Genomic DNA, 20,681 nt, shown 5'->3' on the forward strand with positions numbered 1-20,681 from the left:
ACTGGTGGGCCTGGAGCTGCGAGTAGCCCTATGGGGTAAGGGCTGGTTGTCCCACCAGGCACTGAGATCTTCAGAGGTAAGGCCCAGGGGAGAAGAAGATGGAGCCCGGAGCAAAACATTGCTCAAGAACTAGTGGCTCTCTTAATGTGACTATTGTCATCCTTGATGTCCTTGTTGGTCAGTGGGGGTGAGGAATGTGTGTGTGGTGTCTGGGGGTGTGAAGAGATATTGCTTCATGTGTTTGCTCCTGGATGTGGAAACACATCCCCCCGCAAATCAGGGAGAGGAGCCTGGCCCTGGCCAGGCCACAGTCAAGAACTGTGGGTCAAGGTACCAGCGCCTGCAGTCGGGTGGGGTTTGGGTCGCTAGGAAACCAGGCAGGACTCTGCCCGGCGGAAAGCTCCCTGTGTGGAGGGCCCAGTGCCGGGGCCTGTTCTCCCAGTGCCCCAGGGATAATAAGGACTTCAGAAAGGACAGCCCTGAGTCAGGGCTGAAAGAGGCTTTAGTTCCTTGTTTGGCGGCTTAAAAAAGGCAAACAGAAGCTTTTCTCCTTTGGGGATCAATGTGAATCCCAGAAAATCCCATTATTTCCCTTTGAGATCAGTGGCCTGCTCTTGAGGGCTTTCTCTTCCCCAAGGCAACAGCCCTCTCCTCACTCTGTGATCATCCTGCCCCTGCGTGGCCCCAGAATGGGCTGAAGTAAGGGCCTGGGGTGGGGGTGGGGGCACAGGGCACAGGTGAGACCCCCATTACAGCTGTTCCCTCCTGCTCACTACTTATCCCTTATTCCGATCTGATCCTTCCCTGCCCCTAAGAGCAAGGGAGGGGGTGGGCCAACTAAGCCACTAGGAAAATGTTTTTCAATGTTCTCCTCTTCCAGGAAGCCATTTTTCAGTCCAAAAGATGCCTGAAGGGTGTTGCTTACCTAGAGGTCTTGCTGCATCATTCGGGGCCTGCATCTGGGTGGTCACCTCCTACCAGCATTATAGCAGGTGAGATGCATATCATCGTGGAAGGATGATCATGATGCTGATAGAGGACACTTACTGAGCCTTCACTATGACGCCTGGCGCTGGGCTAAGCTCCATTAATGGGTCTAATGACTCCGTTATTACCTCCCATTTTACAGATAAGGAGACTAAGGCATGGAGAGGCCAAATATATTCTCAACTCAGGCTGCCGTTAACAAAATACCATGCACTGGAGAGCTTAAACAACAGAAGTGAATGTTCTCACAGTTCGGGAAGCTGGAGGCCTCGGATCGGGGCGCTGCCATGGTCAGGATTCTGGTGAGAGCTCTCTTTTCCTGGCTTGCAGGTGGCCACCTTCTTGCTGTGTCCTCCTGCAGGAGGGAGAGAGGGAGAGAGGGAGAGAGGGAGAGAGGGAGAGGGAGAGGGAGAGAGAGATCCCTTTCTGTTCTTTTTTTATAAGGCCACCAATCCTGTTGGATTAGCATCCCACCCTTAAGACCTCATTTAACTTTAATTACCTCCGAAAAGCCCTATCTCCAAATCCAGTCACCTTGGAGGGGAGAGCTTCAATATACGAAGGGGAGGGTCATTCAGTCCATAGAACCAAGTAGTGGAGTCGTGGAGGCCTGACTGATTCTGAGGGAGTGAGGAGTCTATCCTGCACCCTCAAATTTTCTGGGAAGCTGACCCTATTGAGCCTTCTGTTGGGATGAAAAATCCCAGTGTCGCTTTTCTGAGAAGGAAATCTATGGATCATGCCTGAGCTCTTATCCAAATTGGTTACCGAGTACGAGCCACATGTCTGGTACATACCCAGGGCCCTCATTCCCAAAGCCTTCATCCAAACCTGCCTATCCTGGGTTCTTACTCAGTGCTGAGCGTGGAGCCGGGGACCAGAGCAAGGCTCACCACAGTGGAAATTCCTCCTTGAGGGATAGCTTCCTTGCCGTGTGCAGGCCCCGTGCCACATGCTTTCCAAAGCACCTGCTTTCCAAAACACCTTTCCAAGCACCTCGACGAGAATCCTCACCTTTGACAGACACTCTTGGTCTCAGAGCGCAGTTAGGTACCCTGCCTTGGAGTGCAGAGCCAAGGCAGGAATCAGGGGCTGACACCGGGATCCACTGAGGTCCCTGGCATAGCTAAGTGACATCCCCGGTGCAGCTTGGACATTTTTTCCCCTGGCTGGCTGCCCGATGCTCAGTGGTTCTCCGGGAAGGGGCAGGTTTCTTTGGAGTGATTTCTAAATAGGTGAGATGTTGGTGGCATGTCCTTTCCCGTCTCAACACACACTGGCAGGGTGTACACGGAAACCCCAGCCCTTTTCTGGAGCCCCTGTTTAACTCCTAGACACTCACACACAAAGGCACACAGACGCACAGTATCTACAAGGAAGTCTTTTGGAGATGTGCTCTAATAAGCAGAGAAGAAGGATCCTTCATTAGCATAACAAGAGTTTGCCATGAAATAGGTACTCCAGAGAGTACTTGAAAGCTGTTTGTTCTTTCAAGCACGCTCAAGTCCCCTCCAGCCTCCAGCTTTCCTGCAGGAGCCTGCTCTAGATAGGGCTGTGGGCTTTTCAACCCCAGATGCTGCCTCCCCCCGCCCCGCCGCCCAGTCCTGGGAGCATTTGTGCATCCCCGGCGTGGGCTTTGGTCCTGGGAATGTGGACGGAGGGGCCCTGGTGGGAGCCAGGAGCCAGGCCTACCCAACTCTTCCCTCCTGCTGTAATTTCCTGCCAGGCATCAACCTCACCCCCTCGGGGGTCCCTTCACTGCGCCAAGGCTGATCGGCTTAAAGGGGCTCTGTCCTTGCCAGGCCCTTTGGCCTCTCTGTCCGCCCAGGTGGCCTCTGCACAGGCTGATGCTGGATTTGTACTCACTTAGCCTGGGAGATGGAGTTGGGGCCGAGAGGGGACTGATGGCCAGAGATCAAAGGTTAAGAGGGGTTAAGCTTTCACTCCAGAAGGTCACCCATCAGCCCCAGACAAGTACCCCACAGGTATTTTCCTAAATCCTAGAGCAGAGGTAGGCTTGCAGGGAATGTCCATTCATTCACTAAGGAAACACCATCTTCCTGGCTTGGACACTCCTTCACTTCAGTTGCTTGTTACTAAACTGGCTTTGATTTGGGGCAAGTCACTGCCTCTCTGGGTGTCTGTTTCCCCACCTTTCCAGTAAGGCGCTTGGACTCGATTGGTTAACAGTCAATGGCAGATGGCTCATTGTCTGGGTCCATTCCCTTAAACATATTTCTGCTCTTGGGCAGTGAGAGGATGTTAGGCTGGACAAGGTGGTTAACACGGAAGGTGGTTGGCAGATGTCCCTGCATGGGGCTGCAAGGTGTTTTTCTGAGAATGTTGGGGATCGAGGCAGACCCTTGCCAGTCTGTGAGGGAGCAGTGAGTGGGATGAGCCCCAAGCTGTGCGCCAGCCACTCCCACCTGCCCATCTGGCTGGCTCTCATTCAGAGGGCCTGGAGTCCAGCAGGTCCCACCAGTGGGGTGAGATCAAACCCGACAACACAGTAGGGTCCCTCCGGTAGGGGTAGTGGGGTAATTCTTCCACCTGCTTGCCCCTGACCAGCTAGGTACAGTGCCAGTGTGTAACAGCCCTGCCACCTGTTTAGCCCAGAGGCTCAGCTCTCATGTGGAAGGAGCGCACTGAGTGTTGTGAGTGGCTGTGGGAAGCACCTCCGAGGCTGCCCCTTTGATGAGCATCATAGAAGCAAGACAAGGTGGAGAAAGAAAAGGAGAGGAGATAGTTCTTAGCTTGTCCTTCCCTGGGCTTTCTGTTCTTATGCAGGGGGGTGCTTGAACCTCCTCTGCTGGGAGCTTGGGTCAAGGCCACAGGCACCTCCAGGACCGCAGTGGAATTTCCCATCTTGTTGGGTAAGAGGGAGGCAGCTGGTCTGAGGAAAGGGCACCAGATGTGGACACAGGACGGCCCAGGGGCCTACGGGGGCTTCAGAGAGTGGCTGAAGGAGGAGCAATCCCGGCTCCGTTACTGTGAAATTTGGGCAGGCCATCAACCTCTCTGTGCTTCTGGATGGGCTCTCCACCTGTACACCGGGGTAATTCGGCATGTCAACGAGGTAAGCCTGTGAAAGCACTGAGATAGTGTTTGCGCCACGAGGAGTGCCCAGTAAATGACCTGAGCAGTGAAAATAACAAGAAGAAGCAAGGATCGGATATTGTGCTTGATGTTCAAAGTTCTTGGGGAAGTCTCTTTCCAGCCCAGGGTGGAGGCGGGGAGAGTGCTTCTGGTGGACGATAAGACTTGCTGACGTCTGTGGAGTGGTTCCGCTGGTGCAGGTGCCAACTGTCTCTACTTTTCAGGGTATTTATTCCTATCAACAGCCCCGTGGAGGAGTGCTGATCCCCATTTTACAAATGAGCCCAATAAGGCAATGAGGTGGGCGGGGTTTAAGCCAGATTTTGGGTTCAGAGCCTGAGCTTTAAAACAAAAGCTCCCATGACCGTGAGCTGGGCCCCCCTACAATCTTGAGCTGTTTCAGAAAGTGATTTCGGGTTGGGCAGAGAAGAGGGAAACAGAAGTCCCAGCATCGCCCTAGTCCTGTGCAGGGGAGAGTCCACAGAGGGGAGCCTACTCTGCCTTCCCCCAGGAAGGGGCACTGAGGCTTCTCTGATCCTGGGCCTGGGGCAGGGGCCTGGAAGGGGCGCTAGGCTCTGCAAGCCCTGGCCTTGGCCCTGGGCATGATGCTTCACACGAGTCAGAAGGCTGTGCCCACCCCCCCATCATGTTCTCCTGTGAAGAACGGTAGGAGCGGGGGGAGGAAGGCCTGTATTCTCAGGATAGAAAAAAGGAGATGTGAAAACAGAAGATATTTTAAAGATTTTATCTATCTATCTATCTATCTATCTATCTATCTATCTATCTATCATCTATCTATCTATCTATCTATTTATTTTAGTGAGAGGGTGCAAGCAGGGGAAGGGGAGAGGGACAAGCAGACTCCACGTAGAGCCCCAGCTTGATCCCAAGACCCTGAGCCAAAACCTGAGAGTCCAAAGCTAAACCAACGGAGGCACCCTGTGAAAATAGATTTTAAAGTCAAAGGAGTTGTTGCTCTGATGGCCTGGTTTCTGGTTGCGTTCGGCCAGGACCCAGAGAGGGTCCCTAAGACTCAGCAACTTGGCAAGGCTCAGACACAGACCAGGGACAGTGGATCGAACGGCTGGACTGAGCAGCTTCCCTGATGGGGTTTTGAGAATGAGTGGGTGGGGGCAGGCCCCACAGTGTTCCCTCTCCCAGTGGGGCTCATCAACCTCCTCCCCAGCAGTGATTGATACGCCAGTGAGGGACAGATGGCAGTCCCCAGAGAGGCAAATGGGAAGAGAGAAACCTCTGCTTTATTGAAGGAGGAGGGTTAGGCCTCGAGCAAACCTCACCCACAGACAGTTCCCTCTCTGGCATTTCTATCATTGGGGACCCTGCCCCAGCGATCCTCTAGAACAGCCCGGGGGCTCCAGTTAATGTGGCTCAGCCAGGACAGACAGGAAAAATGGTGAGCAGAGCTGCCTCACCCTGGCTAACCTCAGATAAGCCCTCTGTCCAGGTTCCTAAAATGAAGCTGATGCCACTGCCAGGCATCCTCAGGCCCAGGGACATCCAAAGGACCTCCCTCAGACCAGGGCTGGGCCTTTCTTGTCCACTTCTCTGCCCATTCACTGCCCACAGAACTCTTCAGAAATCTCTTACTATTACCATGGGGATGCTGAGGCCCAGAAAAGGGAAGAGATTTTTCTTACTGTTATTTCTGACCATGGAAATATCTAAGGGCTGTAGACCCTAAATCAGGAACTTCAAGGAGGTGGATCAGGAAGGGTCGTGTGTGTGTGTGTGTGTGTGTGTGTGTGTGTGTGTGCGCGCATGCGTGTGTGTGAGTGTGTGCGCGCGCGTGTGTTAGGGGGTGGGGGGAGGTGCTCTTTTTCCCTTGGAGGATTTGATAACATGGACAGGAGACTGGACGACACTTGGCTTAGGTGAGGCTGGGCACTGGGGTAGTCCTAGACCTGGAGCAGAAAAAAAAATCTCCCACTGGCACTAGCGAGTTCTGGAAAGCTGTCCGGAAAGAGTGCTCCAAGGCCGGCACCAGTCTCGGCCACCCCTCTAGGAGCCCAGTGGTCTTCTCTTCATACTTCAGAGACTGTCTCTGGGAAGACCACCTCTTCCTGGTACCCCCGCAGACAAGCCCCTCTGTGCCCCTCCCATCCCCCATGCTGCCCTTCCTCTCAGGTGCCAGAAACTCAGAACTGGGAAAGACAGACAGACTACCAGACAGAAACCCCAGGCCCATCACTGCGTGGTCTTGGACAGGCTGAGTGACCAGAAAATCCTTGTTTTGCTTCCCACCTCAAGGTCTCCAGCTCAGTAAAGGGGGGGGGGGGGCCTGTCAGTTTGCCTGAGAGGGTGGGGGTAGGGGTGAGGTGGGTGCAGGGTAGGGCCAGGGACCCCAATGAACCAGTCACAGAATAACTAGGGACCTACCTGCCAGCCTTGGATTCCATGTCTCAGGTGAAGTTTACAAGGGAAATTTTAAACCTTTAAAAACTTCCTAGGGGCTCCTGGGTGGCTCAGTCATTGAGCATAAGCCTTCCGCTCAGCTCCGGCATGATCCCAGGGTCCTGGGATCGAGCCCCACCATCGGGCTCCCTGCTCGGCGGAAAGCCTGCTTCTCCCTTTCCCACTCCCCCTGCTTGTGTTTCCTCTCTCGCTGTGTCTCTCTCTCTCAAATGAATAAATAAAATCTTTAAAAAATCCATAAAAATAAAAACTTCCTGAGCCCCACCCCATATCATACCAAGATATAAAAATACCTCCAGATCCCGTGTTAAATTTTTCAGTAACTCCGTAAGTTGAGTTGACTTACACATGACTAATTAAGGATGCTATATTACAGACATTTAATTAAATGTTTATTAATTTCAATTTTGCTGGAGTTTTGTTTTGGTTTTGAGAGCTAGTCATGTTTTTCAAGTTTCAAACATTTAGGGCCCGTGATAAAGCCCGAGGCTTTGTGTTTCTGTTTTGTGGGGTTGTGGCTGCAGGGGGATGGGGGGGGGGAGACGGCCTGTCCCCTCCGCCAGCCTCCGCAGGCCCTTCGGGAGGCGCCAGATTGTGTGGGCGGCGTCGCCTGGGGATGGTGGGATGTGGCTCCCACCCAGCTGAGGGCAGGAGAGTCTTACTGGCTCGCGGGGAAGCTCGGCCCGACTGGCCCCCTCCCCTCCCCCAGGCCGGGGAGGAGGCCGCCGAGAGCTCTCCAATTGGAGAGCCTTTCATCTCTTTGTTTTTACAGTGATTAACCCGTCCAAGCGCGCCCCGAGCGTGGCTGCAGGCAGCGCAGGGGGGAGGGGAGCCGAGGGCAGGGCCAGGAAGGGAGGGAGGGGCTCTGGGCTTTGTCGCTTTCAGGGTACTCTGCTGCCATAGCAATGGGGTTTTCTAAGGCCTGACTTTCATTCGATTCCATTAAAAAGCCTGTCTGCTCAGTCTCGCGAGTGGAGAGGGCGTTCCGGGTTCCCCAGTCTTGCCCTGAGCCCCTCGCCCTCGGGGAGGGGAGGGCGCAGACGGGGCTGGATCGCTGGACCCGAGGGGGTGGGGAGGAGCCGAGGACTTGATTTTGGGCACACAGCACCCTTCCCCTGGTCGCCAAAGGTGGGAGGCTGGCCTCGCCCGCCTGCGCCCCCCGGGAGCCCCTTCCCTTCCAGGGGCATTGGGGTTGGAGAGAGGCAAGCAGTTCAGCCCTTGTCCGGCCGGAGGGGAGGCCAGGGCACCTGCCGGTCGGTCGCTCCACCTCTGCATGCATTTCACACTTTCTATCCTGTTAGGCGTCCGCACCCCTATGCCTATGTGGACTTTTTCCCCTCTGGTTTTTATGTCATGTGGATTTAATCTAGTTAGACGATTTTCTGCTTAAAATTGCATTGTTAACAGCAATTGTTTAAAAGTGGACCGAGAGCCTGGGCGCCCAATCTTTGAACCGGACGGGTTTTTGCATGCCTCTGCTGGGCGCACGAATCGGCCAGCGAGGATCCGAGCGGGGAGGGGGAGGGCGACCAGAACAATCCTCGGGCTTTCTTGCTACCGAGCCTTCAGGACCTTTTCCCCCAGTGCAAACAGATGCAAATGTCTCTGCAAACATTGCACAAAGCTATAAAGAGAGAGGCGGCCGCTCCAGGCCTCAATAGCCCTTTAAACCCAGTCCAATTGCCCCTAAATAGAGGTAAAGGGTCCGCACGCATTTTTTCACTTTGGCTGGAAGGGGGGCCTGAGAGACGAGGGCCTGCGGGAGCGGGGGCTGAGGGCTCCCCCGGTGCAACGGTTTGTGCCATCTACCCCAGTTGCGGCGCACAGAAGACGAGCTGAAGGGTGCCGTGGGTCTGGGGACGCAGCGCCTTGGGCCGGACGGGGACCGCGATGCCACCGAAGCTGGTGCCGCGGGAATGCGCGCCCGGAGAGGCCGCCGGTCCTTTCAGGCCCACAAAGGCCGCGCTAAATCGCGGCGCGCACAATAGCATGAAAGCGCGCGCTCAGGCCGTTCAGGAACAAAGTGGGATCACACTGCTCCGAGGGGACTAATAAGCTTTTAACTAGTAGGCACGACGGCATCGCCGCGCCCTTTGTGCGTGCCGCACCGCGGCGAGACCGGGTGTGTACCCTCCCGGTCCCTGGGGGTACGGAGACTGTCCTTCCACGTCCCTCCGGGATCCAGGGGCAGCCGGTGCCGCGTAGGACCAGGCATTTGCTTCTCATTTCTCGAGCAGAGGCTCCGGGGGCCTGCGGGAGTGCCGTTCTTAGCTCACTCCAGACCACCGCGTAACTGCGCGCGCCCGTGGGCCTCGCGACCCTAGAGGCTTGGGCACTTCTGCACCCCTCGGAAGACCCTGTGGAGACTTTGAGATCCTAGACCAGAGGAGGAGGTAGCTCCAGCAAAAGAGGCCAGCGTGGGTTCGGACTCAGCTGCTGGTCCCCAGCATGTGGCCAAACGGCCACCGCCTCAAGTCCAAGGCCTTCCCTCTCGTGCCCCGCTGGCGAAATGTGCCCGGGATGGGGGTGCGCTGGGCGGCTGAGCCCCAGCAGGCACACGCCAGGAATGGCCCAGTCTTCTTCACCCTCTTCCCTGCGCTGTGCGACCTAACATCCCATCCCTATCTGTTGAGGCCAGGGGATGGGGGTGGGTTTGGGGGAATTGTGGTCCTACTGTCAACAGAACTTCCGGCCTGGTGGTCTCAGGGACAAAAATCAAATTATACATTAGGTGTAGCTCCAGAGAGCCACCAACCCTTCCTACCTCAATGGGAGTCGGTTTAATTCCAACTGCTGCGGGTAGGAAGAAATGATCGCCCCACCAGCGGACAGGAAATTTGGGGCTTGAAGCGGTGAGGGGGGGTGGAGGGGGTGGGGTCTAAGTCTGCAGTTGTCTCTGGTCCTGCTCAGTCTCTAGCCTTTACCTTGGGGGCAAGGATGTGGACCTTGAGGATGTTCACCGGGTGTGTGTGGAACAAATGAATGAGTTGCGGGGAGGTGTTCTGGACGGAGAAGTTTCCCAGTCGCCCGATGGGGAGAGACTATGGAGCCTTGAGTGCCAAGGAAGTTGAAGCCTTCCCTTGATTGCCCCCCACCCCACCCCGAACGCTCTCACACACTAGCCTTCTCTGCCCCCAGGCTCCTTTCCCCCTGCCCCGGTGTCACTTTCACTTTTGCCATTGGTTATGTCAGCTCCGAGCTGTCATTTTCTGGAAGCAGGTAGATCCCAGCTCCAGACGTGATCCAATCACTTCTCTCCTAAGACGTTTTTATGTGGCCTACAAGCACTCTCCTTCCACCACCTCAAACGCCTTGGGCCGCCTTTAATGCCCAAAAAGCGTGGTGGCAGCGTCTGCTTACCTACATCATAGGCTGGCTAATGTTGGCCATCATTATTTACTGAAGCTTTCTTTGTGCAAATGTCAACAGAGCTAACCCACTGAGGTCGTACCGGTGTTTGTCCCCACGGTACAGAGGAGAACATCCAGGCTCAGAGTTGCTGTCCCTTGTCAAACAGTGGCAGTCAGGATCCTAACCTTGGCATTTCGTTCCAAAGCCCAGGGTCTGTTCCGAGTTGGTTACAAACCAAGCTTCTTTCTTCTTTAACTCCACCCCCGCCCGCGGTACTAGAGACCATGTCCCCGGGCTGGGGGGACGCAGCCTGTCTCCCAAGAGGCGCGTCCCGGTCGCCCTGGGCAGGTGCAGGGCCAAGGCGGGCGCGTAGGGCGGGGCGGGGGCGTTATCTTCTGACGGACGGAGGCCTGCACATCTGTTTATCTCTGAAGCCGCGCTGGATTGGATTTCTCGATGTTTATCTCCCTCGGAGGAGCAGGGCGCTGGGGCCGTGGAGCGCGCAGCTGCGAACCCCGCCGTGATTGACAGGTCGGGAGCCGGGCCTCCCGCGCGTGCAGGGTGTGGGTGCCGGCCGCTCCGCGGCCCACCGCTCACTCTGATCCGCGAAAGCGCTGCAGGTGAGCGTGCCAGCAGCCATGTGCCTCTGGTTCCCTGGTCTGTCAGGGCGCCGGCTAGGCCTCTCCCTCGATAAGGACCACTTAGCTGAGCCAGAGAGACAAAGTTGATTTAGCTAGCGATGTTGATGGGGACCGCTGATGGGGTTGAGGGGGCGGCGGGAAGTGAATAGATGGATGAAATCCTAATGAGTCCGTTCCCTAACCTGTCAGGTAGGCGGCGTCAGGGAACGGAGGGAAGACCCTCAGAGTGCCCTCTGCTCCCAAGATTGCCTGGGGTGAAGAGGGGGGGGCCCCCTTTGGGGAGAGGGAGCTATGAGGCCACAGGTACTTCCAAGTGGGGTCACTTCAGGAGGCTGCAAAGGTCAGGGAAACTAAGATTTGACTGTTGAACTACCTCTCCTGGCCATACCCCCACCCATTCAGGTGACCATTCAGGTCACCTCCCCTGGTCTTTTGTCTTTGCAGTTTATACTTATGTCCGTCCTCATGCTGTGGTTGTGTGGCTGATGAGGGCAGGGCATGGGTCAGTGCTGAGGCACCCTGGCTTATAACACGAGTGTCAGCATATATTGGCTTAAAATCCCCTGTCCCAGTGGCTGCCTAATAGATATGATTGGTCCCTCTAAAGTTTTCATTCCAATTCCCTCACTTCACCCACCACTGAGCAACCATTTTTACTTTCCAACCCCCTTTAGAAAGGGATTACTGGGTACCCTCTGTGCTCCTGATGTTAGGGACAGATTGGCATGTCTGTCACAGCCCATCCCCATCCCTTACAGCAGCCGTCTGGGTCTTTTTTTTTTTTTTAAGATTTTATTTATTTGATAGAGAGAGACACAGTGAGAAAGGGAACAGAAGCAGGGGGAGTGGGAGAGGGAGAAGCAGGCTTCCTGCGGAGCAGGGAGCCTGATGCAGGACTCGATCCCAGGACCCTGGGATCATGACCTGAGCTGAAGGCAGACGCTTAACGACTGAGCCACCCAGGCACCCCACAGCTGTCTGGGTCTTGAGCGACAAGAGATAGGACACTTAGCGTGGGCAGTGCATGCTCTACCTAGGCCACTTGCTAAGATCTGCAAGTCTACAGAGAGAGTGTCACTTGGTCTTACTAGCTTTGTGGGTGGCCCTGTATCTTCAGTGATGACATACAGGTGCCTGGATGTATCATTTCAACCAGACTACATTGAGCTGGCTAGTGGCAATAACTCCAAAATAAATTGAAGTGTTGTTGTGATCGGCAAATGGATACTGGGTGGCTCCACATGGGACAAATATTCACCTCCCCTGGCTGAACGGGGGCACCGACTTTCTGAGCTGGAGGACCAACAGATTGTTCTAGAGTGCCCGGAAGTCGAGATATGACTGTTGTTAGCAAACTTGGTTGCCCTTTTAGCCCTGCGCTGGAACTGCTCTCTAATGGCATGTGGGGTGGGAGTGATCCTCAAATGCTGTCATGTTCCTTTCCTTGCTCTTTGTGCTGATCCTATGGAAGCAGACCATGGCTCTTCTGAACATTTACTGAATCAGAAACCACAACTTCCATGCAGGGTCACCAGGAACAGAAAACCAGGGCTCATACACTGAGGGATGAGATGGCTCAAGACTACGAGTGCATTTCTACTGTTTGCCTCTCAGTAGAGAGGCAAGTTCGCCTTGCCACCTGAGACTCAGACCTGGTTCTCCGTCGCCAGGAGCTCTGCTGGGAGATCTGAAGAGCAGGGAAGGCCTCGCCTGCACTGTCTTTCTTGTCATTGAGTCAAGTTGAGACATGACTAGTTGTGGCTGATTCAGGCTTCCGAATGGAGATTCTGTTTTCCTTTTGTGAGTTCGAGTGGCCTCTGTGAACAGTCGCCATTAAAAGTTGGCATCCACCATGACAGAGGACAAGACAGGCAGAGGGAGGGCCTTGTCGTCCCAATTACCTGGGACAGGTGGAACTTAGTCCGTTCTCTCTGAAACAAATCCTTGTGTCCCTGAAGAGACCCTAACGGCCTCTTACCATGAGGAGGCTTAAAAGGTTTTCCCTCTAAGGCCAGGTCACGAACATCTTGAGGTGAAGAGTCAGGAATGGGAGGAATTTAACCATCCTGAGTTGCTGACCAGCTGCCAAGGGAGAGGCTTGGAGTTCTGTTTGGAAAACAGACTCTGTGCGCGGCTTAGCTGAAGAGAGGAGAGGGGCTGAGTGGCTGGAAAGAGGGGATTGGGGAAGGACTGAGGAGTGGAAGGACTCTCTGCCCTCTGGAGCCTTGAGAATATTTGCTTTTAGAGAAAGATGCATGGAAATTGTCCTGGGCACCATGCCTAGACCTATGGAGAGCTGAAGGCAGGACTTAAGGTGCCAGGTGCAGAGGCTCCTTGCAGGTGTCCTGGGGAATACGGGCAGAGGCTCCCTCATTCTGGCTGCTCGTTCAGCTCTCCCCGCCCCTCTGGGTCACCCCCATCACCTAGGCCACAGCACTGGTCTGACGGCTACTACTCCCTGCGCTCCCCCCACCCCGCCCCCATTGCAACAGACCCTTTATCTGACCAAGTCCTTCCAGTCGGAACAAAGACACAAGGGTCTTCTCTTTTCTAACTACTTACCCTGTTGCTCTGATGCATCATTCAGATGGCCTTGGCGTGGGGCCACACAGGCACAAGCCCCTCCCCCACCCCAGTGTGCTTGACATGGCCAGTGGTTCAGGCCTCTGTGCCTCACCATTCCAGGACACAGGGCTGGAGCAGCCCCTCCGTCCCACACAAAGACCCCAGAGGCCTGCCCCAGACTTGGGGATGGAGGCCTGCGGAAGCAGCAGGCCCGTTTTCATTGGTTGACCTGAGATACTGGGGAGGTCTCCCTGCAGAGGGCCTGGGCAGGCTGGTGGCTGGGAGAGCTTGGGGGGTGTCCCCAGTGGTGAAGCCTTATTTATTTATTTTTTTCTTATGTGGTCAAGGGGTCGTTGAAGATTGAGGTGAAAGTTCTCTAAGTATCTTAGAGTACATGATAGGTGTTGGGCCTGGCTTTTCTTTCAGGATCCTCAGAACTTAGGCTAAGCCTGACACCACAGCAGGTGCTGAGAAATAACCAGCAGAATCATGGAGCAGCTATGGGAGTGAGGAATCAGAGAAGAGAGAGACCCTTCACAGAGGTTTTGTTTTTTTTTTTTTTTTAAGATTTTATTTATTTATTTGAGAGAGAGAATGAGTTAGAGAGCACGAGAGGGGGGAAGGTCAGAGGGAGAAGCAGACTCCCCGCTGAGCGGGGAGCCCGATGGGGGACTCGATCCTGGGACTCCAGGATCATGACCTGAACTGAAGGCAGTCGCTTAACCAACTGAGCCACCCAGGCGCCCCCTTCACAGAGTTTTATTCCCTGGGGCTCTGACATAGTCCCGGGTAGTTTGTAGCTTTTTGTATCTATAGAAGACATTTTATGGAAAACTGTGCACAAATCAGATTGTTGTAAACCGGAGCCTTGCAGTTATCCTAGATCCCTCAAAACTGGGTAAGGGGTGTGAGGGTCCTTATCTGAGTGGCCTCTGGGAGGTAATTAGGCCATAAGGGTGGAGCCCTCATGAATGGGATTTGTGCCCTTATAAAAGAGACCTCAGAGAGCTCCCTCAATCCCTCTGCCATGTGAGGACACAGGGAAAAGTTGCAACTCAGGACAATGGCCCTCACCCGAGCCAGACTGTGCTGGCACCCAAGTCTCAGACTTCCAGCCTCCAGAGCTGTGAGGACGAACTATCTGTTGCTTAAAAGCCACCCAGTTAATGGTTGTTGGAGGGGGTCATCAAGAGGATGTGACCGCCAGCTGACCCTTGAGCTGGACCCAAGCAATCAGAGGCTCCTTGTCTCCTACCCTGTCCTTGGAATGTACATTCCCCCCACCTACTGTAGTAGGAGCCACTTCAAGGACACAGGCTTGAGAGGGTAATGTAGTATTGAGACCAGTGTGGACTGAACCCCCTTAAGGCCTGTACATCAACTGTTAAGATTCTGGCAGGAGGGTACCGAGATTTACTGTTCTTGCGACCACCCACGACAAGCCTCCTGTGTACATTCCCTTGCTTATTCAAATCTCTATCTGCCAATCTCTAGCCACCTGCCTCTTTCTGCAGGTTCTCCTTGCTCTCCGTACTTGGGCCCGTTTCAGCTTTCACCCTGGAGAAGTCCAGAGGTTTCCAACCAACAGTAGGATTTTGTTACAGCAGCTGGCGCTGACTATGACAAAGATGCAACTGGATGTTGTTTGAAGGGATGACTGGAATTGGAGGGTGCGCTTTCAGGATGGCTCACTCACGAGGTTGGCAGGTCAGGACAGACTGTTGGCAAGGGCCTCAGGTCCTCTCTGTGTGGACCTCTTCATTGGGCTGCTTGGGTGTCCTCAAGACACGGCAGCTGGCTTCTCCCAAAGCAAGTGTTTCAAGAGACACCGAGGAAGTGTCTTTTCTGCCACCCTCACCTCAGAAGTCATACACCACCATTTCCACAACATCAGTTGGAGGGGACCACTACACAGGGCATGAGTGACAGAAGGTGAGGGTGAGTGGCGGTCTTCTTGGACACTGGCTTTCACGCCTTCTTTTTTTTTTTTTTTTAAGATTTTATTTATTTATTTGACAGAGAGATAGAGAGAGCCAGAGAGCATAAATGGGGAGAATGGCAGAGGGAGAGGGAGAAGCAGGCTCCCCGCTTAGCCCGGAGCCTGAAGCGGGACTCCATCCCAGGACCCTGGGATCATGACCTGAGCCGAAGGCAGAGCCTTAACCGACTGAGCCACCCAGGCGCCCCTCACACCTTCTAATATAGTATATACCTTCTTGTTTATCACATGCAGTGCTCATTGTCTTTCTTTCTCCATGAGCTCTTTGAGAGCAGGGCTCTTTGTCCTTTCGATTTCCCGTGTGTGCACATATCCACGTGCCTGCCACATAGAAGGCACTCAATAGATATTTATTAAATTGTGGTTAATTTGAATTGAATTATTTTCCCAGGGCCTGACTGGGGTGAGGGAGGTGGTAGTCAGTGCCTCTGACTTATGTTTGTAAAACAAAAAATCCACTGCCGCTCACTCTCACTTGTTAGATAAGCTGAATATTGGCTCTGGGGGTGCTTTTTTTTTTAAGTAAGGCCTACCTGTATTTCAGGGTAGCTAGTGAGAGTTACAGGAACATGACTTTGTTCTTGCACTCCACAGGAACCAGAATAAAAGGAAGCTTCTTAATCTCCCCATGCCGTAGTGTTTCTTCATATGAAAAATGGGATATTGCTGGGTATTTTTAAGGATTAAATGAGATAGTGGATGTAAAGCACATCTTAAGCAGTAAGCTCTCAAAATACATGTTACCATCATTTGCACTTCGGAGGTGGTTGAATCCTAAGACTGTGTGCGAGAGAGGTGCAGAAATCCCCTCGGGTGCTTGACCCGCTAGCCACCTGGGTAGTGCTTCAGGTGGGTGTCCTTCCTAGAAGTATCTTGGACACCCGTGCTGAGGTTCCTGCCTGTGAGCAATCCAGACACCTCCCAGGGATGTTCCTGGGTAAAGTGAGGAAGTAGTGGGGTCCATTTGCTACTTCAAGAGCGCCTTCAGTTCTAGCGTGATAGGGGCTGGCCCTGGGCTTGTAGAGATAGATGGTACAGTCAGTCCTTAGCCTCAGGGGACTCACAGTCTGGGGGGAGGGGCAGGTAGGTGGGCTAATAATCCTGGTACAGTGTGGGCAGTGTGGTGTCCTAACGGCTGGGGAGACACAGGGGCTTAGAGACAGCCTTATAGAGGAGAGGATAGACCCAGAGCTTTGGGGGCTGAGTGGGAGTTGGGGGTGTGAAGGACATGAGTGGGGGAAGAGAATGTCCCAGCAGAGGAAACAGACAAAAGCCTGAAGTCACAGAAAGCACAATATGGGGGGGCCGTGTGGAGGCATAATGGGAGATGGGGCTGGAGAGGCAGAAGAGGTGAACAGTCTAGAATTTTATCTTGTAGGATTTTTATTTTGTGGCCCTAGAAAGACTTAAAGAATGAGGTTGTCAGACCTGTGTGTTTTTTTTTTTCTTTCTTAAGATTCATTTATTTATTTTGAGAGGGTGGGGAGGGGCAGAGGGAGAGGGAGAGAGAGCCTCCAGTAGACTCCATGCTCAGCGTGGAGCCTGACTTGGGGTTCCATCTCATGACCCTGAGATCCCAACCTGAGCCGAAACCAAGAGGTGGAAGCTTCACCAACTGCGCCATCCAGGCGCCCCTCAGAACTGTGTTATGAAACCCGCCGGTGGTCTTCTGGAGGAGAGAATGGATGAGGCCTGAGGCCGGGAGATGGGAGAGGACACTGGGGACCCTGCAGCCAAGGGTAGGAATCACAGCTTGTAGGACTGTACGGGGATGGCCTAGGGGCCTTCAGTCTGAGCTGGAAGGAGACCCTGAGGTCCGTTCCCTGGGGTCTGCCCAGTTACTGCTTAGTAACAGGGAGGCTTTGGGGAACACCACCACCGCATGACAGCAGAGAACAAGGGGCCCGGCTACCCTTTTTACTCCGTACCTGCTTTCTTCTGCTGGAAGAGAGGGGACTTGTTTCTAAAGCGCTCCACCACCTCTCTTTCCCCTTTTTACCCATCGGCAATGAAACGCAAGCCTTTCGGTGACCCTCTGTGCTGTCCCAGCACTTCCGCTGTGCCTGGCTCAGTGTACACCTGGGATAAAGACAGTGGTCGTCTGGTTTTATTTCCTCTGAAGACCAGAGCCTGCCCACCATCTTTGCTTCCTCAACAACTTGTAGGGCAGGGTCTAGCCCTGTTAGTGGGGTCCCAAACGATAGATGATGTGGGCAAACGGATTCAAACATTGTCTTACAGCCCTTTTTGCAGAGTCCGTTTTTGTGCATGTAAGTGCACGCGTGCACACACGTACTCACGTGTGCATGCCCCCACCTCACGGAGCCATCTCCCAGAATGGGATTTATCAGATCCGTCTGGACCCCATTCCCTCCCCACCCCAGGTTCACAGCCAGGGACGTGAAAGATGAGCCGTGTGCTTTTTCTTTTGAGCTAAATGACTGGGATCTCGATTAAAGGGAGCCACATCTGTCATGCCCAGCCCAGGGACTTTGAGGCAGGCCTCTGGGGGCAGCCTGCAAGGGTCTTGAACCAGCTCTCTCCAATAGAGGGTGGTAGGGAACCCTCTGACCAACCGTGGAGGGTCCTTGTGGTCTCCTGCACTTCTTCCCTTCACCCTTGACCCCCACGTGGCCCCATGCCTGGCACTGGGCTCGCACCTTTGTGATCCTTACTTCTCACCCCAGTTGTGAGGCAGCGGGGGAGGAGAAGTGTCAGGTTTTTGTGGCGGAGAAAGTCTGGCAGCCCTAAATTTATTCCTGAATCAACCATCTGCTGAGTGTGTTTTCCAGGATTATGATACATTTTTTGAGAGGGCGGGGGAGGAAAGGGTGATTTCTTCTTGACTTCTCCCCTGCTCTTCTCAGAGCCCTGGGAGGCTTGGCTTCATTCCCACCATCAGGTCTGGCTCTGCCCCTTGCTTGACCCTTGCCTTTAGTCTGTTCCCATCCGTGGAATGGAGACAAACAGATGCACGCTGCTGTTTACCTGAGGACCCAGTGAGCCACTGTATGCGAAAAGTTCCATAAAAGGTAGAGTGAAGTGGTCCTACCATTTTTCCGTGCTGATGAAGGGAGGACGCAAAGAGCTGGCATTAGATGAGGGTGGGGCACTCTGCAGCTTGGGGACTTTGGTCCAAGGTGTCATGGCAGCTTTTCCTTTCTAGCTTTCATGGCAGGGGAGCTGGGATGCAGCGTGGAAAGCTGACCTGTGGTTACCAGTTAATTAAAACCCACTGACTGCCGAAGGGGGTGGGGAAGGGAAGGAGTGAAGGCAGTACCTGCTCCAGTGGAGTGAGTGTGCCCCCCGCACCCCACAACCCTAGCCTCCTGGCTTGGCCTCAGGCTCTGAAAAATGCCTTTCCTCATAGGAAGAAGTAGGGAGGAGGCATGGCCTGAAGCTGGGCCCCAGAAGGAAGGGCATGGTTGAATCAGATGACCCAGGCTTCTCTTTCCTGCCCCTTTGTAAATACTTCAGACCCCAGAAGAAAAGATTTCCCCCACAGGAAGAGTGATCAGCTGTCCTGGTCTGTCCCAGACTGAGGAGCTTCCCAGGGTGTGGGACTTACAGTGTTCACACAGGGAAGGTCCCAGGCAAACCAGGGTATGTGTCTCCTGAGAGCGTATTCCTCTTGAATCCATCCCCCGTGACTACAGGAGGAGGAGAGAGAGGAAACTCGATTTTATCATAGGCTTTTCTGCATTGCCAGCACCGGCGCTGGTGTAAACTGGTCGAGGAGTGAATGAGTCACTCTCCAATTAATTTAAGGGTATCCACATAGGTCATGGTGAGAGAGTTGGAAGATAACATGAAATGCATAATTCATGTGAAGATGGTGAAATCAAACAGCGTTCATCTAGCTTCGTCTGAAGAGGAATCTAGAACAGGAGATAAAGTAGGTACATGTTTACCTTTTTCGTCTAGAGCTATAAGTGGTAAGCAGGTATTTAGGAGTCAAAGGTAAGCAGAGGTGACCTGAGGTGTTAGGGTGGGAAGGGCAGAGACTTTGCACATTGATCCTCACCTGGGTCCTTGCTCTGCTGCTTTTGTGCTCTGTTACCTCAGTCAAGCATTTGATTGTTCCCAGCCTTAGGGGTTTATTTTATTTTATTTTATTTTATTTTATTTTATTTTATTTTATTTACTTGAGAGAGAGAGAGAGCACACAAGCACAAGTGGGGGGAAAGGCAGAAGGACAAGCAGATTCCCCGCTGAGCAGGGAGCCCGACTTGGGGCTTGATCCCAACCCCAGGACCCTGAGATCCTGACTTAAGCTGAAGTCAGACGCTTAACTGACTAAGCCAGCCAGGTGCCCCCCAGCCTGTTTTTGTCCACAGAATGTAACTTATTTGTCATAGTGTGGCTTTGAGGGCCATATGTTACATTGTCTAAAAGTGCTTAGCGTGATCCCTGGCACATAGTAGGTATTCAATACCGTGAAATCCCTCAAATCTCTCAGGGACCTTAAATAGGCTTGGGGCGTGTTTGCTTTGCTTATACATGCTTTTTTTTTTAAAGATTTTATTTATTTATTTGAGAGAGAGAGAGAGAGAGAGCATGAGAGGGGGGAGGGTCAGAGGGAGAAGCAGACTCCCTGCTGAGCAGGGAGCCCGATGCGGGACTCCATCCCGGGACTCCAGGATCATGACCTGAGCCGAAGGCAGTCGCTTAACCAACTGAGCCACCCAGGTGCCCTTATACATGCTTTTTTATGGTTTTTTTTTTTTCTGACCGTGTTTTGCAATATTTGCTTCATGCAAGAGAACATATGTAAGGTATATATAAGTTATGGCACAAAATTTAAAAAAGAGTATCCAGAAACTTATCACTCAACTTAAGGTCTAGAGCATCTCTGTATTAGTTTCCTAGGCCTGCTGCAACAAATTAGCACCAGCTAGGTAGCTTAAAACAACAGAAATTTATTCTCACATAGTTTTGGAGGCTAGAAGTTCAAATGCAAGGCGTGCTCGGGGCCACGCCCCTTCTGAAGGCTCTAGGGGGGCCTCCGTCCTTGCCTCTTCCAGCTTCTGGTGGCTCCTGGTATCCCTTGACTTTTGCTAGCATAACTCCAATTTCCCCCTCTGTCTTCCCATGGCCTTATTCCCCATGTCTGTGCCTCCAATCTGCCTCTTGTTTCTCTAAGAAAGACTCAAGTCCTTGGATTTAAGGCCCAACCTCAGCCTGGAGTGATCTCAGCCCAAAATCCTTAACTTAATCCCATCTGCAAAGACCCTATTTCCAAATAGGCTCATATTCACAGGGACTAGGGATTAGGACTTGGACATATTTTGGAAGGGGAGGGACACTGTTCAACACATGGCATCACCATTATCAGCACATCTACCCGTGTGCCCCTCTAGTGTCTTATTCCTCTGCCCTGCCCTTGACCACCATCCTGAAGTTAGTATTTTCCGTTGCTTTATAAAAAGGGTATTACATTTTTTGTATTATCTTTGTGACCTTGCTTTTTTCATTCACTATTCCATTTCTAAGACCCACTCATGTTCGTGTATGTAGCTGTAATTCATTTATGCTTATTACTCTATTGTGTGCTGGTACCATGGGATATTTATCCGTTCTCCTGAAAATAGATATTCAGATTGTCGTTT

The 20,681-nt window shown here is 53.1% G+C and overlaps 1 long non-coding RNA gene across 1 annotated transcript in view; it reads left to right on the forward strand.

The window, feature by feature from the left end:
* Nucleotides 1–20,681, forward strand: part of LOC114209594 (uncharacterized) — a 69,919-nt gene that overhangs the window by 27,454 nt on the left and 21,784 nt on the right. Inside the window, exons 4-5 of the long non-coding RNA XR_003609366.2 lie at nucleotides 881–992; nucleotides 1,130–1,289. This is a non-coding gene — a long non-coding RNA (uncharacterized LOC114209594). The remainder of the gene's footprint in view (nucleotides 1–880; nucleotides 993–1,129; nucleotides 1,290–20,681) is intronic.

This window comes from Eumetopias jubatus, unplaced genomic scaffold (assembly GCF_037043125.1).
Source record: "Eumetopias jubatus isolate StellerSeaLion01/CBP00866 unplaced genomic scaffold, mEumJub1_p1.0 scaffold_5, whole genome shotgun sequence".
In the NCBI taxonomy this organism is placed as follows: domain Eukaryota; kingdom Metazoa; phylum Chordata; class Mammalia; order Carnivora; family Otariidae; genus Eumetopias; species Eumetopias jubatus.